Source organism: Lissotriton helveticus, chromosome 5_1, assembly GCF_964261635.1.
Source record: "Lissotriton helveticus chromosome 5_1, aLisHel1.1, whole genome shotgun sequence".
Classification (NCBI taxonomy): domain Eukaryota; kingdom Metazoa; phylum Chordata; class Amphibia; order Caudata; family Salamandridae; genus Lissotriton; species Lissotriton helveticus.
This window is the reverse complement of record NC_136065.1, coordinates 73,100,274-73,120,025: the sequence shown is the minus strand read 5'-3', so window position 1 is coordinate 73,120,025 and position 19,752 is coordinate 73,100,274. Positions and strand designations below refer to the sequence as shown.

At 48.7% G+C, this 19,752-nt stretch overlaps 1 long non-coding RNA gene across 3 annotated transcripts in view; it reads right to left on the bottom strand.

The window, feature by feature from the left end:
- The window catches only part of LOC144754143 (uncharacterized), a 213,515-nt gene that overhangs the window by 23,954 nt on the left and 169,809 nt on the right, over positions 1-19,752 (bottom strand). The window lies entirely within an intron of this gene.

Sequence of the window (19,752 nt, the reverse complement as noted above, 5' to 3'; positions counted from 1 at the left end):
AAAGTTGTGTCACAGTACAACTAGCAACTAGCCAGCGCAGTACAAAGCTATTGAGGCCAGTATCATGGGCGTCCGCAGGGAGGGGCAAGGGGGCAAAATTGTTTGGTACGTTACCTGCAAGCCGGCATAATGCCAGCGCAGTGAACTTGCACCCGAGAAAAATAACAGACGCACGCCATGATGAGTGACATACACTTGCGTTACTGTACCGGTCCAGTACATGCAGGTGGTGAAGCTTTTACTTTTCTATTACGGGTGGCACTGAGAATGCTCTGTTACAAGGGCTACTGCTTAATTAATTTAACTTTCACCCTACAATACAAATAAACACTAAGAAAAGAAAATCAAGGAGCTAAATAATGGGATTATCTATCACTTCACATGGGATGTATTTGCTTACATATGGGATGACTTCAGGTGCTTTGCTTTTTATTGAGTGACCAGTGATACATCGGTCACATCCACACATGAATGACGTACTACTACTAAAATTATTAAGAGGTGGGGAGTGGCCACCGTACTATTAACCCGATATATGCTGTGCTTGCAATAAAAACTACTGCTACTATTCATGGTAGTTTTTTGACAAAATTACAACTTCTTTTCCTTGCCTTTCCTACACTGGAACGGACGTGCGGGTGCGGTGTTACATGCTCTTCAAAGTAACACGTAGTTCATCCAGTGACCGTCTACTCTCTGTAGATACACATCATATGCTATCTAGTACCATGATCCAGCTTACCTCTACCCGCCACCACCACTGTCTGCTTCCTCACAGTATCTTCTTGGGCGACTTGCGCCACCTCCTCCCCAGAGTTGTCCTCGGAGTCGACCACCACCACCACATCCGAGCTGGCCCCGCCACCAGATGTTCCACCTACAAAGTAGATTTAAGAATGTTAGATTACACCACTCACTAGTATTTGGTCTAGGAATGAAGAAATGTGAAAACAGAAAAAGTAATTGACTGTCTAATCTAAAGTAAAAATGTCCCTCCTTCCACGGAAAAGCTGTTGTCTTGCTGCACTTTTTTGTCACAATTGATGAATGCTTGCTTAATTTTAACACACCATTTTTCTCTGAACAGACAGAAGCTGGACTTCTAAGGACAAGAGCAACATCAACTTCAAACCAGGTGAAAGCTCGGCTCGACCACAAGAAATGTGTTCCATTACTCATCAACTCAGCACCAAACATTCTTCCATTTCCAGCTAACTTAATTTTAACATATGTGTTTACTTTTAATAAAGCTTTTAAACTTGAATAGACTCTGTGGTTTTTGGTCCTCCAGACTAGAGTGACTGAGCGAAAGGTTTTGCAATTTTTGCAAGGAGGAGTCCGTGCCTCTGACACTACCAGGTTTATACACTGCGCCAAACACGCCACTCTGAAATATTATTACTCTGGTGTTTAGTGTCCATAGTTCGGTTTGTGGAGAATTGTCCCTGCAACAGTAGTATTATGAATTGTGCTCCTATCTAAACACTATTTCGAAAAAATTAAATTAGGAACGCTTGGACAACAATAGGTCCTCTATATTTAAATGAAAACTTACTGGGGCCAGCAAAGGAGCACTCGCCGCCCTGGCCTGCATCCTCCTCCCCCTCTGGAGCCACAGCATCCTCCTGTTCCGTCCGCTTGCCCCTGGGGGACCTGACGTACAACATGAAAGAAAGAACAGAAAACATTGATGATTGCTGCTTGTCGATGTCCTTGTCAACCAAATCAAACATTTAGAAAGAACAAGAACCAACTATTTCAGCCAAAAAGAGGGCTACAAAGGAAGGACTGCACCTGAGCCTCTACTCTACGGGCAAATTTACAAGCCCCTTGCAGCTCTTTTGCTACGTTCTTGCGTCACTTTTGTGACGCAGCGCCACAACAAGAGAGGCGCCATGGTGTGGCGTATATTAACAACGTGACGCATATGGGAGATGCATCCCATTCTAAAGCCCTGCGCCATAAGGGAGCGTTCCAGCGCAAGGGAGGACGTTCCTGCGCAGGAACGCATGCTAAAAGTGGCTATGGGGAATATATCAAATTTCAATCAGTCATTTAGGACAATGATGCGTGACTCAAACCCTGCGCCTGCATGAAGCAGACGTACGGCTTGACGCAGCATTGCTGGAGCTGCGCCATCGTTGCAACACAACTCCATCAATGTGCCGCCTTACGGCACCGATGCGTAACGCTTCGGTGACGTTTTGGGACCATGGTGTGCCGCATTGTAAATACGGCACACCATGGGTGGTGCTGGCGTGCCGCACACTTTGCAGGGATGCGCAGGTAATTGCAAATCTGAAACTTAGGGGCATACTTACGAGTTCTGGGCTGCACACCTCCAGAGGTGCGCCAGAACAAATGCGTAACGCAAAACTAACCTTGCGTCACGGTAGATGCGCCACAATTACAATGCGGCACACCCTGGCGCAAGGGTAGGCAGATGCGTGACGCATCTCGTGACGAAAGAGGGGCGCATCTCTAGAGTCGCGTCGCAGGCGCAATGCAACTCTAGCAATGCTCAGGGCTGCCCAATACTCAACATACCGCATCAGTCCTTACGCCTGCTTCAAGCAAGCAGGCATAAAGAATTGACGTAGCAGCGTCACGGAAGTGCCTGCGTTATATCTTGTAGATTTCACGCAGGCACTTTTGCGAGGCGCACAGCTGCCTGACCGCTCCCCCCCTGCGTGGGAATGCACCCATTGTGGTGCAGGCCCAGGCCTTAACGTGGCGCATCTCCCTAGATGCATCACGTTGTACATGACTCGCAGGGATGCGCCACGTTTACGTCGCTGTTGCGTCAGGTAAGGCAGCGTAAACGTGGCTCAAGGGGCTTGTAAATCTGCCCCTTTGTGTCTAGCATTACGCAGTTCTGTAAAGTACACTCATACATTACTCAGCACCATTAAATGAACACAAAATAGAAAACAAATAAGCAGTGGCACCGCCACAGAGAAGGAGAGCAGTGCACCTGAAATGCACAGAAGATTTTGAAATATTAATTTACCTCTACTATCAATGTAATCGGCAGCATTATTGCTCTTTGTAAAAAAGTTAAAACAAACATTTCCAATATAGCACACAGAGCAGGAGAAAAAACAGAGTAGTGAGTGATGAAAAAATTGCTACTACTACTCACCAAGCCCGGGGACCTCCACTCCCAGCAGGTCGAGCAGGTCGCGCTCCCGGTCCAGGAGATCCGTCCAGCGGTGGGTCACCTGGTTGTAGGTGCGCTGGACCCCCGAGATGTCAAACAGGGCCCGGCACACCTCCTCCCACCGCTTCCGTCGCTCCTGGAGGTTGTAGCCACGAGCGATCCTGCCGCGATGGTCCTGGGGAGGCGGCGCTGTACAAAGTAAACCAGTGCGCCCACCTCCTCAGGGCTGAAGATGTCCCTGGGCACCACCATTTCCGCCCTCAAACGGCCACACGGGAGCCGGGCACAGGCTGCGGGGCCCGTCTTGGGCAGCTTGACTGATGGCTTCACAATGGTCTGGGCAGGTGGTAGCAACAAGGAGAAAAAATGAAAAAGAATAAGACTAGGGAAGAAGAAAATAAAAGTTTTAAAAAGTAGTTGGAAAAGTAAACAAAAGTAGCCTAAAACACAAAAATATAGAGCTAGAAAACTAGAGGGATAAATAAGTTAAATAGATCAAAAAAATATTAAAACAAGCAAAGGATGGCAGAGATAGAGAGGATAGAAACACCATGCCCAGACACATAGGAATGAATGAAAAACAAGATGGCGGCCCGATCACGTGCGCGTAAGTAAGTTCGCACACGATTTCTCTCGCGAACTCGTATTCGCAAGGCGCTCATTCCGCGACATTACACATAGCGGGCGGAAACGGAAATACGTCACGCAAACAAAATGGCGGCGCCCATACTCAACCTTGGGGTAATTCGCACAAGTTCGCGGCTTCCACGGTCGATTTCGCACGACGCCGCGCCTCGCGAATAGCGCGAAATTACCGAAAAACGATTTTTGCAAAAGCAAAACCAATGAGCAGGTGCAAAAGTTCAAGCTCATCATTTGTGACCATTCCCTGTAGTGCTTCCTGAAGGTGCCCTCCAGAATTCGGTTGCCTACTTGCAACTATTGTGTGACCCTGCTCTGACAGTCAGAGAATAGTTACAAGTATGCCATTGCCAACAAAGATCCTGTTAAAAAAATTTACATTGCAACACAAAGTAAAGGGAGCAGACAAGCAGGTGCAAGCCTTCATTAATGTCAGTTGGGGCAGGGCAGGTGTTGTAATTTAATTTCGCAAAACTTAAAGCACTTAGCAGGTGTGCTTTACTTTGCCACAATAATGTACACCGACTGGTCAACCAGAGGGTGCTGTGATGACACCGAGGGTGGCATGGGTGTGCCAGCCAGAGGGTGGCATGGGTGAACCAGAGTGCCAGTGTTGACAGAGGATGGCAGTGCTTTGCTTTCCCCCAATAATGTACACTGGTGAACCAGAGGGTGCTGTGATGACACAGAGGGTGACATGGGTGAGCCAGAGGGTGGCATGGGTGAACAAAGAGTGCCAGTGCTGACAGAGGGTGGCAGTGATGAAGAAAGGCTTGCAAACAGGCTGGGCACGTAGAAACAACAAGTTCGCAAAACTGGCGAACCGACAAGTAAGTTTGCAATTTGCGAAATTGTACGAAACCCTCGCGAACTTGCAGAAACCCGTGCGAACACAAAAAAAAAGCAAAATCCGCAAGAATTCGCGGATTTTCGCAATCCGCGGATTGCGAATCCGCAAAATCCGCCCATGCTTAAAAAATATACCACAATATTAATAATTACTCTTTGGAAGGAAAAATAGTTCAGGAAGGTTTCTTCTTAACGCAATTAGTTCAAAAGTAAGTTTTCTTCTAAAACAACAGTTCACAGCAACAAAGTAACCCCAACAGGAGTCACACGACAGTGAGTTCAAGCTATTCCCAAAGTTCTGCGTCGACCACGAGGAGCGCTACATCGTGCCCGGAGTCGAAACAAACCCCACAAACAATACCTTTGAGAATGAAGAAAACGATGATCCACGGCGTCGAGAGGTATCTGCGTCGAGGCGTTGATCGAGCTTTGGAGTCGGTGCGGTCAGCAGCGGCGTCGAGAGGTGTCGGGCCGGAGCAGCGCTCACGGTGGCGAAGCAGGATACGGCGTTGTTGTTGTAAGAGTGAGCAGAGCTCACGGCGCCGAAAAAGCTGCAGCGTCGATGCGATCAGCAGCGGCGTCGAGCAGGGTCACTTGGAGGTGAACTAGGTAGGAGTACTGAAGTCAGAAGGATCCATTAAGGATAACCTGGTTTAGAATAGTTCAAGATGGAGGCTGAAAGCGGTTCCCCTGACAGTGACCCTGCCAGCATTTCAGTGGCTACAGAATGGAGTCCCAAGTGAGGGAGAGGCCAGGACTAGTTTCAAATTAAGAGGACAGCAAAACTAGTTCTTCCAATTCAAACAGCTTCTATCATTCTTGAATAACTTCTTGTAAACCGCCTGAGTTAATGTGTGCAGTATAAAAATGTACCCTTTTCAGACTGCTGTGTGCCCGCATAAGCAGTACAATCGAACTTGCACACACTAGCATGTCCTCTTAGAATGTTTATACCAGCAGTGCAACCATCACTGTAGGAAGTTGTAGTGCTGAGATGGAGTACACAAGGGCTCAGGTGGTGGCAGAGGTTGTCCTCTGGCGACATTAGCTTCAGAACTGGAACACCATAACGGGTGGTTAAGTACCAAATGGAGGAGGCAAATGTAGCTCCAGCACAAAGAACAATCAGCACAATCTAGTGCCGCGTTTTCAGAAAAACCTGTGAGCATAAACTAAAAAAAAACACAAATCTTCAAAACAAATATTTTTTTTAAGCAAAATTCAAATGACGTAAGAAAACATGATACGCATAAGTGTCTTCATGGAGCACTTTTCAGGTTCATATTCAAGCTGCAGTCTCAAATGTTCAAGATGCTCATTTTAATTGACTCACACTTTCAGATTCGTTCAAGACTGCTGTACCCACAGCAGCAAACTAGCACAAAACAAGAAACAACACTATTGAACACAGAGGAAAGGCGCGTGCAAGCAACATTCACAAACGCGGACTGCTAGGCTCATTGCGCAGTACTTGGACCGCACGTGCAGGGTGCCACGTTGAGTCTGAAACGGTACTACCTCGTGCACCGGGACCTAGTCACATCAGAAAGTGTGATTAGCATATTATAGGTTTAACCCTTCTATTCATTTTTCGTATTTCAATACAGAAAACTGGATCCACCTTATAGTAAACTGGCGCTAGCGCATTGTGGCTGCAAACCATGTGCTAAGTTGCCAGATGAGTCGGTGGTGCAGAGCGTCGGATACATTTGACAGAAACACGACGTACAGGTGTCACCTCCGGTCCAGGAGTCAGACTGTATATGGAGCAAGAGATACTCAGTTGGCACTGAAAACTGTACCTTTAACTATACGAATCAAGAGATTGGAGACAGGGCTTGTGTGAAACCTCGGACAAGGTTTGGATAATTTTTCAAAGTGCTAAAGACTAACTTAAATAGCACTCGTGTAGCTGGGTTCACTAAAAACTGAAGACTGTACCAGGGTTCTCTTGTAGGGGTATTTCCGCTATAAGTCAAGTTGTGAATAGTCCCGCCCACGGGCAGGGAAACCCGGAGCACTTCATTAGATATATCCTCTTAACTTGTCATCCTTCGCCTTTCTGCGGGAAGGCCTGTGTAGACACTTGAGATAGAAAGACAATGCAGCCTAATTAACTAGGCTACACTGGCCAATACTTCAACTTGAAAACAAAAAAGGTAGCCAGTACTTACATTTTATTTTTAATTTATGGAGTTTAATTTACACAGTAAACTCCCCTTCACAGAACTCTTTCTGAAAGATGAAAAGGTAGGACAGAGGAGCCCCATAGGCTGCCATTATGCCTGAACATAGATACTGTGCCTTTCAGGGTCTCCAGAGACCACCAGTATCCCATGATGCATAGCCAGTGGCAGTTACATCAGTTCTTTTTGAAGGCGTAGTGTAGAGAATGCCTATGCCATACCCTGGATAAGCCTGCGTCTTCCACCGGAGAGGAGGGAGGGTACTTATGACTCATTACAGGAATACCCCTACAAGAGAACTGGAGTTACAGGTAAGAAACTATTCCTTCTCTTGTAGGGGATTCCTAGGTTGTGAATAGATTAGCAAGCCCATCCCATAACCCCAGCCGGTGGAAGAGAGAGAAGAGACCTATCCACTTAGGAAAACAGATTCCGAATGGAAGCCTGTCCAACCTGCGCATCGACCCTGGCATCAGTGTCCAGGCAGTAGCGCTTAGTGAACTTATGGACTAACTTCCACGTGGCAGCCTTACAGATTGTACAGGAATGTTACGAAGCATAGCCGCAGTAGCAGCTTTCCCTCTGGTAGAATGAACCCTAGGCTTACCAATGAGGGTCTTGTTGGCTTTTTGGTAGCACAGTTGAATACAGGAAACAATCCACCTGGAGATGAACTGTTTGGATGTAGCTAGACCAGTACCCACACAGCTATAGTTTACAAATAGCTGGTCTGATCTACGGATATCTTTATTCTTGTCCAAATAACATTTCAACATCCTCCTGACATCAAGGGAATGAAGCGACCTCTCGGCTGGAGAAGAGGGATGCTGAAAAAACGTATGCAGTGAAATAGTTTGATTCACATGAAATTCCGAGACTACTTTAGGGTGGAATTTAGGATTTGTTCTCATAACCACTTTAGGGGAATGAAAAACTATATATGGTTCTTTACAACAGATTGCCTGCAGTTCACCAACTCTACAGGCCGAGGTTATAGCTAACAGGAAACCGGTCTTCAAGACCGGAGCTGGAGGGAAGCCTTATGAATAGGCTCAAAAGGCTACCACATCAGCCAAGAAAGGACTACGTTAAGCTTGCATGGAGGAGAAGGATGCCTAATGGGGGTGAAACACTTTCTTCAAACCTTCTAGAAAATCTCTGATGACTGGGATTTAAACAAGTATTTACAATGCAATGGTCTCGGCATTGTTAAAGTTAGAGCTATTGGCATTGCTCATGACATTTTAATTTAGGTTTTTAAAACAAATAAATGGCATTGTCATTTACAATGCCAATAGCTTATTCTCTAAACCCACACACAAAGCCACCCACAGAGCCACCCTCACACAGCCACCTACATAAAGCTACACACACAGAGCCCCCCACACAAAGCTACACACAGAGCCCCCCACACAAAGCTACACACACAGAGCCACACACACACAGCCCCCCACACGCACAGAAGCCCCCCACACGCACAGAAGCCCCCCCACACACACAGCCCCCCACACACACACATACACAGAGCCCCCCACACACAGAGGCCCCCCACACACAGAGGCCCCCCACACAGAGGCCCCCCCACACAGAGGCCCCCCCACACACATAGCCCACATACACGCATGCATGCATACACGCATGCATACATACACACATGCATACACACACATGCATGCATACACACATGCATACACACACATGCATACATACACACACATGCATACATACACACGCATGCATACATACACACATGCATGGATACACACATGCATGGATACACATGCATGGATACACACATGCATGGATACACACATGCATGGATACACGCATGCATACACGCATACACACACATGCACATGCATACACACACGCATGCACATGCATACACACATACATGCATACACACACATACACATGCATACACACACATGCATGCATACACACATGCATGCACATGCATACACACATGCATACACACATGCATACACACATGCATGCACATGCATACACACATGCATACACACATGCATACACACGCATACACATGCATACACACACATGCATGCACATGCATACACATGCACGCATGCATACACATGCATACACACGCATACACACACGCATACACACACGCATACACACACGCATACACACACGCACACGCACACGCGCATACACACACGCGCATACACACGCACACGCATACACACGCGCATGCATACACACGCGCATGCATACACACGCGCATGCATACACACGCGCATGCATACACACGCGCATGCATACACGCGCATGCATACACACGCGCATGCATACACACGCGCATGCATACACACGCGCATGCATACACACACGCATGCATACACACATGCATACACACAGGCATCCACGCATACACACATGCATACACATGCATACACACGCATGCATACACACACGCATGCATGCATACACGCATGCATACACACGCATGCATACACACGCATGCATACACGCATGCACACACGCATGCACACACGCATGCACACACGCATGCACACACGCAAACACATGCATACCGACCACACATACGCATACGCCCACGCATACACATTCATACGCACACACATGCATACGCACACATACACATGCATACGCACACATGCATACGCACACACATGCATACACATACACACATGCATACACACATGCATACACATGCATACGCATATACACATACATATACATACACATACATCCATACACACACATATATATACATACACATGCATACACACACATATAAATACATATATACATACACATACATACATGTACACATACACCTACATATATACACACATGAGCAAGGCCACCCACAGTGGTTGATACGTGTCATACCACCATATCAAGGAAAATAAAAGCGGATTAAGCACAAATCTCTGGTGTTCATGTCCCTGTGGTGCTCGAACAGCGCGTTGCCTGGGACTGATGTTTGTATATATGTATATGTAGACTGGGTCGGGTGGTGCGGACTTATATTTTTTATCTACCCTAGGGGTAAGGATACGTGCCCTGACAGGACCATTAAAGATATCGTCTAAATGCCTAATCATCCCTTTGAGCATGGATAACATGAGTGATGATTTTTGTGCACTGCTGAGGGCTTCAAAGAGGAAATCCTCTTAGAGACTCTTTGTGGAGCAGCACCCAATGGTAATTAGCTGCCCTACCCAGCAATTCAATGTAGCCTACACTGTCGTCCGGTGGAGAGGGCTTGGTTAGGTATAAGTCGGGATCATTGCCTGTGGGAGAGTTAGTGCTGTAGTCGTCCCATTGGTCTTCAGCTATAGGCTGAATATCATCATCATCCCCAATGCCATCTCCATTATCCCGATTGTCAGGTGTATGTGGTGGTGAATGTTCAGGTGAAGTTGGCACAGGTAGAAACCGAGGAGAAGGGGGTGATGGAAGAGTAGGAGGAAGAGGAGGAGGGGAAGTGTTAGTTCCAACAGTTCTCTTCTTCAAAGGAATAATATATTCCTCTTCTGCATCAGCCCTTCTTTTTAGAGTCACTTTTGTGGTAATATATTCAGTCTGAGGATTAATACCTTCTGTTTAGGGTCCAGACCACTGGTGCATTGAAGCTACGGCCCTGAAAGGGATTACCTGAACCCTAGAAATCAGTCCGCAGAACAGGGAGGATGGGTGGGGCGGTAAGGAATCTATCACTAACTAATGTTTCTTACAGACATACAGTAACTTGTTCATCTGAAAGAAACATGTTAGTGAAAGATTCCTTACCTTGGAATAGATACCCCAGCAATACCAACCCCAGTAGTGGGTCTGTGAACTAAGATCATCGCAGAAAGTCACGGAGAACAGAACGGCCAAAGAAGCCGTCTCTCCGGACTTGACTGTCAAGGCAATAAAACGTATTATAAGTGTGCAGCGAGGCCCACGTGGCTACCTGACAGATGCCTTGCAGGGGAACACCACGTCGAAATGCAGTAGTAGTTTCCGTCGCCCTGGTAGAATGGGCACGCAATCCCACCAGAGGATCCTTTTTAGCCAGAGAATAACAGGCCTTGATACAGAAGACAACCCAGCGGGAGATAGTCCTCTTGTGTACAGCCCGGCCTTCCTTGGCCCCCACGTAGCCAACAAAGTGCTGGTCATCCACACAGAACTGTTGTGTGTGATTCAGGTAGAATGAGAGTGCACGTTTTGGGTCCAGCCGGTGAAGCCTCTTCCTCTCTGGAAGGGTGCGGAGGTGGAAAGAAAGTGGGCAAGGTGAGAGTTTGCCCAATGTGGAAGGCAGTGACAACCTTTGGCAAGAAGGAGGGACAAGTGTGAAGCACAACCTTGTCCGGATGGACCGACAGAAAAGGAGGCTTACAGGAAAGAGCCTGGAGCTCACTTACGCGCCTAGCGGAGGTGATGGCAAACAGGAAAGAAGTTTTCAAAGTTAATAAACGAAGTGGACAATTGTGAAGTGGCTCAAAGGGAGCGCACATCAAATAGGCAAGAACCAGATTCAAGTCCCACTGTGGCATTACAAACAGATTAGGAGGGAAAAGGTGAGTAATGCCTTTGAGAAATCTATTTACCACAGGTGATTTGAAAAGAGGGTTGACCAGGGAGCCTGAGAAAGGCTGAAATTGCAGAAAGATAGCCCTTAATAGTGCCCAGAGCAGAGCCCTGCTGGGCCAGAGAAAGAAGCAACAGTAGAACCTCTGAAAGAGGGGCAGAAAGGGGATCCACAGCCTTTGCTGTGCACCATGCCACAAATGTGTTCCACCAGGAGGCTTATACCGATTTTATGGAGGGACGCCTGGCTACCAAAACGATGTCACAGACTTCAGGAGGCAAGTCAAAAGGAATCAACTGTCGCGCTCAATCTCCACACATGTAGATGGAGGCTGGACAGGTTCGGGTGGAGGACCGTCCCTTGCTGCTGCGATAGAAGGTCCTCCCGAAGAGGAAGTCGGATCGGGGGATCCAGGCTCACACGGAGTAGTTCGGGATACCAAACCCTTCGAGCCCAGTCACAAGAATGACATGGGCCCGGTCGCACCTGATCTTCAGCACTCTGGGTAGAAGTGGTATAGGCGGAAAAGCGTACGATAGACCGCAACTCCACTCGTGACGAAAACCGTCACCTAGCGAGTGCCGCCTTGGAAATTCCAATGCGCAGAACTGAGAACATTGCGCATTCTCTTCGGTGGTGAATAGATCTAATCAAGGGTCTCCCCCACTGTTGAAAGAGGCCGTGTGCCACCTCAGAGTGAGGACGCCATTCGTGATCCATCATGCACCGGCGGCTGAGTTCATCCGCCCCGGCGTTCAAAGAACCTGCCAGGTGTTGAAACGAAGGAAATGCCTTGATGTTCCAGCCATGTCCAGAGGCTCAGAACCTCCTGACATAGGGTTCACAACCTCACCCCGCCTTGTTTGTTGCAATACCACATGGTGGTGATGTTGTCTGTGAGCACCTTAACGACACTCCCTTTGACAGAGGGAAGGAATGCTTTCAGTGCCAGTAGTTTCGTCCGGACTGCAGAAAGTTGATATGGAGCCTGGACTCCGCCGGAGGTCAGAGGCCTCTGATCTCCGCCTCTCCCATGTGGCTGCCCCGTCCCAGGAGGGACGCATCAGTCACCACTGTGTGCTCCGGTTGGGGAAGGGAGAGGGATCTGCGGCTGACCCAACGCTTGTTTGTGAGCCACCACTGCAACTGTTGTGCAGTGCCCTCCGAGATCTGGACATACTCTGACAGGTTCCCTTGATGCTGTGCCCACTGGAACTTCAGGTCCCACTGCAGAGCCTGCATATGCCATCTGGCATGATTGGTCAGCAGGATGCAGGAGGCCATGAGACCCAGCAACCTAAAGGTCATCCCGTCCGAAACCCACGACAATGGTCGAAAGATCAGAATCATAACCCAAAACTGCTCCGTGTCCAGAACCGCTATGATGAAAAGGAGTGTCAGAGGGAATCAGGTGAGACTTCGGCACATTGATGGAGAACCACAGCAAATGCAGGAGATCGACCGTAGTCTGGAGGTGGGAGACAACTGCCTGGGGCGAGCCCGCCTTCAACAGCCAGTCGTCGAGATGAGGGAAGACTGAAACCCCATATCTGCGCAGATGCGCTGCGACCACCGCCATCACTGTCGTGAACACCAGAGGGGCACAGGTAAGGCCAAAAGGGAGCACAGTGAACTAAAAGTGCTCGTGGCCTACCGTGAACTGCAGGCAACGCTGGTGGGCCGGCAGGATGGGGATATGAAAGTAAGACCTGAGCAAGTGTGAGCATCTTGAACTTCTCCTTCCGGAGGAAGCGATTGACGTTCCGAAGGTCTAAAATAGGACGCAAGCCCTTGTCCTTTTTTGGAACCAGGAAGTAGTGGGAGTAGCAACCACAACCTACTTCTGGCATCGGGATGCGCTCCATGGCCCCCTAGGCTCTGGAAGGAATGTGTTTGGGCAGCTCTTCCTTGGCCACGAAAGGAGCGAAAAGCAGAAGCGGAAGGAGTGCGTGTGGCCGAAAAGGCCTAAGGACTTGGCCGTAGCCCGTGAATCCTTAAACTGCTCCAACGCATTGTCTTCCGCGCCATCAAAGGTTATGTCCATCAGAGTGTTCTGGACATTCCCGGAAAAGCCAGTCATCCTCAGCCAAGCGTGGCGGCATAGAGCCACTGTAGAGGAAATCGCTCTGCCCAGGGAGTCTGTGGTGTCAATGCCACCACGAATCGTGAACTTGGCTGTGTCTCTCCCCTCAGCAATAGCTTGGGAGAGCCCCGTCCGGGCCTCCTCCGGACACTGAGGCAGCACCTGCGCAACCGTGTCCCATACAGAATGGGAATAACGGCCCAAGAGGCATGCGGTGTTCACAGACTGCAGGCCTGAAATGGCGGAAGTAAAAACATTCTTTTCAAATTGTTCCTGTTACTTGGATTCCCTGTCTGGAGGTGCGGAAGGGAATGTGCTTGGGGACGCAGAGGCTTGGACAACCAAGCTCTCAGGAGTAGGGTGTTGGGAGAGGAAAATGGGGATCGCCAGGGCCGGGCGATGGCATCGGGCCACGTTATCCACAGGAGCCCCTATGTTGGGCCTGGACCAGGTGCCCAAAAGAACGTCAGAAAGTGCGTCATTGAAGGGCAGCAGCGGGTCCGTAGAGGAAGACGCCGGCCGAAGCACTTCTGTCAGGAGGTTAGTCCTGACTGCCACCGTAGGGAGATAGAGGTTGAGAGCCTCGGCCGCCCTACGTAACACCACAGAATATGTACCACCGTACTCCGTAGCCACTGTAGGAGGAAATAGTGTGCCAGGTTCTGGAGTGAATTCCAGGTCACCTGCATCCTCCATGTCCTCTTCCCAGTCCAGGTCTAACACGCACTGGGCTGCGAGAGGGTCCTCAGACCCCTCCCAGTCCTCTGTCCTCCCCAGCCTGCCGGGCAGGTGGAAAAGAATGAGGTGGATGGAGAAAGGGATAGAAATTCCCCATCGGCATTGATCGACACCGGTCTGGTACCGTCCCCACGTCGGGGTGGAAGCCGGGGGTGGCGTCGGTTCATGGAGCCGGCCGGTGGTCGTGCTGTCAACGTCGGTGGAGGTCGTACTAGGCCAACCGGCATCAGCTGGGATCTATGGGGGTCTCTTGCATCGAGACGAGAGTAGTCAACGACGTCGGGACGGAGCAGACTACGTAAAAGAGCGAGGACCCCCACGAAGGCGTGCGGACGGGGCAAGACGGCCCAAAGACACGTCCCATGGCTGACAGGAACTCCTACAACTGGGCTGCAGTCGCCGATAGACCCAAAAAAGGGCAGGTAGGCCATCAGCAACTTCGTAGGCTCCGCGGGGGCAGTGCCACCGGCACCCCCATCCGTGTCGCGCGACATGCTAGGTGAAGAGTGACGTCGCTTCGACTTTGTGCTTCACCCTACCTGACTCAGAGTGCGAAGACTTTGTCAAACGATTGTGATGGTGGCTCCGCGACCGGTCCCTCGACCTCCCAACTCCCGGGCCTCCAGCAACTTTTGGGACCTATCCCGCAAAGTTTCCAGAGCTAGGGCCCGGCATTCAGGGCACGACTCAGAGTCATGGTAGTGACCCAGACAGTAGAGACACTCACGATACGGGTACATCACCGACATTGTGTGGGGACAAGCAGCACAAGATTTAAAAACAGGTATCCCTATACACCAGGAGTCAAAGACTGAAAAAACAGAGACAAAAGTCCCAAAAAGGTCAGTCAAAAACTGACTGGGGGTACCGCTCTATGGATCTGAGCTTGCAGGTGCGGAAAAAAAAAAAGAACGGATATCAGCGCGCGCAAGTAGCTCCAGCGACGTCATCTCGGCGACTACGATGCCAACGATGTACGCGGAGCCATACAACGCCGCCTACCGATGAGCAGGGGTACTGCTGACAAAAGCTTTCCGGATCCAGTCTGACGCCTGGGGTTATTCTAAGGTAAGGAATCTATCACTAACGTTTCAGATTGTACAGTATTCAGGACAGATCAAATGAAGGAAAAGCTCCAAAGGAGACAGATGAGACTTCAGCTCATTGATCATGAACCCCAAACAATGTCAGGAGGTTCGCTGTTATCTCAAGGTGGTCCACAACTGACTGCGGCGAGCCCGCCTTCATTGCCCAGAGCAGAAAGAAAGGGTAGGATATAACCATACTGAATTATTTAAAGAACCCATATATCGAACGCGAACGTTGCCACCCTGGGGAAATGTGCTGGTTCTTGCCTCCCCCAGGTTGGGTGTGGACCACTAATGGAAAGAAAAAGAGGATTGGTGGTGTTGTCACAGGGGAAAAGGCCTGGTAGAAGTAATGCCCTTGGTAGTTGGCAAGTTGCCTGCCAGATAATCTTTCCTCACCTCAAAAGGACAGAAGTGATTGAAGCAGTGCCTGTGAAGAATGATGTTGCTATGTGCCAGCCCCCCTAGAGTAGCCTCAGAATTTCCTAAACTGGTGAAGAAACTGTGCAGTGCAGTGGCTCTACTTTCTTTGAAACGTTCCAAGGTAGAATCTGCTTTTTCACTGAATAGGTACAAGTCATTGAAAGGTATATTCACGAGAAAAGCCTGTAAGTCTCCAGAGAATCCTGTGGAGCATATCTATGCATTGCAGCGGAGCACAACACTGCTGCCAACCAGCTTTCCAAAACGATGAGTAGTATCAAGGATAGCAACAATCCCGTATTTAGCTGTGACTTGACCATGCTGAATGGTTTGAGCCAGCGAGGAACGAAGGTCTTTGCACGACTTCCAGCAAGATCTCGCTAGCTATGTCCCAAACAGTGTGCAGATATCGGCCCAATAAACAGACTTCTTTGACTTCAAGGCTGGGTTAGCCGAAGAAAGCATTGGCTTTCTGAATGCCTCAATCTTCTCAGACTCCGATGTTCAATTAAAACAGCTGTTCAATGTATATTAAATATTAAAGTCTTTCAGTATATAAGTTAGATGTTAACCATTCATTTTGTTGTGTAAACTTTGCTTGTTTTCAATGACAACTTTACAAGTTAATAGTTTTAAATGTCATCAAATGATGCACTGACCTCGTAATGGACATGTGAGCAAGACCCATTTGGGTCAAAACACATTGTGTCCTTAAAAAATGGCTCAATAAATGTTGAAATCATATCCAACTCGGCTCGTTTTCCTTTCCGAGTTGTGAAGAGTCTTCAAGGGAGAAAAATACCCACACAGCAAATTGCAGCCTTCAACCTGAGTGACCAGTATCTGTGTCAAATATAATCAGCAAGACCCGATTTACATTTTTTTTACTGCTCTATTTTGCACACCAGTTTTTTCTCCACAAGACCACTTATGATCAAAGTTGGAAAAAGAAAAATTTACATAAATCACAAAAGGTGAAAAGTGATGAAGTACAACAATTTCTTATTTTCCAGATTGCTGGCTGTCCGAAGCCACTGAAACATTTTTCCAAGCTTTTAGAAATGTGTAGAGCACAGGAATATCTGCATTCTATTCACATGAGGGACCAGTTCAACTTTCCCTGATCCAGAAGAGTATCTGGAGAGATCTTGGGAGATGCACAGAGCACATTCTTAAGCTCAATAACTAGGTGAAAGTTAAATAACAACACAGATTACATCATCCACAAAGACATTTCCACTTATATCCAATACATACTGTGAGAAGTTGGCCTGGTATATGGTACTCACTAGTTCTAGTGATTACCTTGTACCAGTCCAAACAACCCTTAAGGTGATGGTTTTAAGTCAACCTTATAGACCAGCTATCCTAGTGGTAGCGTGGACAGAACAGGTTTAGGCTAAAAGACTCTTGAGGGCGTTTCAAGCCAGCTGTTTTACCATATGTAACCCCTTGAATATCAAATGAAAGGACACCACACAGGATACATATAAAATATATATGTATTTATTCACTAACACACTCCCTGAACTCTTTATGAGGACAGAGGCAAAAGCACATAACAAGTTACACTCAGCAAATACTTTAAATAGCACAATATACAGTTAGGCCCAAGGGGCGCGGAAAACCATAAACTAAGTAAGTGGTATAAGAACCACGACTTGGAAAAGGAGCAGGCCTAGGGCCTAAAGAATCGCTGGGGCTACACTATCTGACCCTTAGGTTAGGAGTAGGAGGCCCACAGGCTGCGCGTGCAGTGTCTTTACACACACGCGGGAGTCAATGTTTAGTCAATGGGAACTTAGAAGGTAAGTAAATGAAGATTTAGGACACTTCCAGTTTAGCTAGGAGCAAATAACTAGTAAATCTGGACACTAGGATAGTCAATCCCTACTGGCGCACCGAAGTACTCTTGTTACCTCACCCACGGGCTGCGGGTGCATAGGTGTCAAAGTGTGTCAGGTTTCGTCGTTCTCAATGGAGCCTTGAAGAAAGATGCTGTAGGCGACCAAGAGGAAGAAGTCCGGATGGATCCAAGGGTGGATCGAAGATGAAGACCTGAAAGCAGAGGGGACAGAGTCTAGGTCACTAGCCAGTGACCGGGTGGAACCAGGTAGGAACCAGACGTCATCTAGGAGCAATCTGGTGCGGATGTGAAGCTTGTCGTTGCAGCCACGCGGACCAGGAGGTGTCGAAGACAACCAGGTGCTGGAGAGGAGCTTTCCCACGAAGGTTCTCGCAGATGGAGGGGTCGGCTTCAAGATCGGAGCCAACAAGCCTAAGCAAAGGCAACCCACGCAGGATACACAAAATGCTTCTGGTGCAGACCAGGAGGGTCTGAGGTACTTCACCATTTCAGGGAAGCAAGGGCCAGTCTGGAGCAACCAGACCAGCTATGGAGTTTCACAAGGATCGTCGTCAGAGGGCTACTAGCCAACGGGCCACCAAACGGACAACGCGTCGAGCAGAACACAAGCAGAAGGGCCCCACGCAGATCTCGTGGAGTGTGGAGGGCTGGTCTTCGGTGCAGGTGGAGCTCGGTGTCGGAGTGTCTCAGTCCCCAGTGCACAGCTTCGAGGATGCCTCAGGAGCTGCGCTGGTAGCAAGTTGAAGACTTTCCAAGTTGCCTGGTTCCACAGATTCCGACGCTTTCTACGGGGCTCAGCTGTGCTGGAGTCGTGCAGTGGGGTCAGAGGAGTCCTGGAGTTGAGGTCTTGTCAGGCTCTGCGCTCGAGTTCCAGTGGGAACTGGGACAAAGCAAGCCGTCGAGTTGCTGGATGGTGCCTGGTTGGTTGCCCAGGAATGTCACTCCTTGGCCACAAGGGAGATTCTACAGTCTTTAAGTCCACTGAATTTTGAAGGGTCCAGAGTTTTGTTTCAAAGTTTCATCAGGATGAATCTAATTTCTCCTGGGTCAGCTCCTACCTCTATACAACTAAAGGGGGCTGGTTTACTAACTAGGTCCCTCCTGTGGGTGGGACCAGGAAGGGGGTGGTTACACCCCCTTTCCTTGGTGCAGTTTCACGCCAGAGCTGGGGCTTGAGTGCCCCAGCAACCGGTTTGAACTGGAGTATGCATGGAGCACCGAGTGTGCCCCAGGCAGTGTCTCATTCTATTCAGCCCTCCCTGTCCCAATACACAAAATCCTGTCTGGGTTGGTGCTCGCACCTCTCTAGGCAGGAAACCTATTGTCCAAACCTCCCTGACTGGAAGGACTCCCAGCAGCAGGAGCTCAGACTTGTGTCGGTGGCAGCAGCATCCATTTCTGTGATGTTGGGGCTCTGGTTAACTTTAACCGGGATAGTCAGAGACAACATGTCTTCTCCCTCTAGAAGGTTGGAATGCTACCCCCGTCGCCAGAATTGGCGAGGGGGTAGTATTCTAAAGCGTAAGACACTTTACACAACATGTTTGGATAAAGCCAAACCAATGTTAGCATTAACCGCGAGGATTATAATGCATTTAAGAGTATATGGTATGGCAATATCATCGAACAGCTATAAGGACATGGTTCCGAAAGCTGCAGACAGGCTCAGCTCATGCTAGAGCACCATCTCACACATAACCAAGCACTCTGCCTTCAGGATTGTTAAGGCCTGCCATAGGAGTTACTTATAGGTTACTATGCGTCTATATATAAGGTAGGTAAAGGGATACTATACCTAAGCAAGGGGTGATTACACGACCTTGCCCCAGCTGAGTGATCAGCCAGTTGTGTCAATTTTGGATGGCCAGCCAGGGGTGGCATAATACATGCTGCAGCCCCAGGTAGGCCGTGGATGCACCTATGCCCTGGGTACCTATGGTACACTATACAGGGGCTGATAAGGTGACCCAATATCCAATTGGAGATGTACCTAGAGTACATGGAGTCTATTTTACAGAGAGAGCAGATAGCCTGGGGTCCTGATTAGCAGGATCCCAGGCCAACTAAGTCGAAAACCAGCTAAACACAAGGCAAAACATCTAGGGTAACCATAGTCAGATATCCATCCTCCTACACGTACCCATTG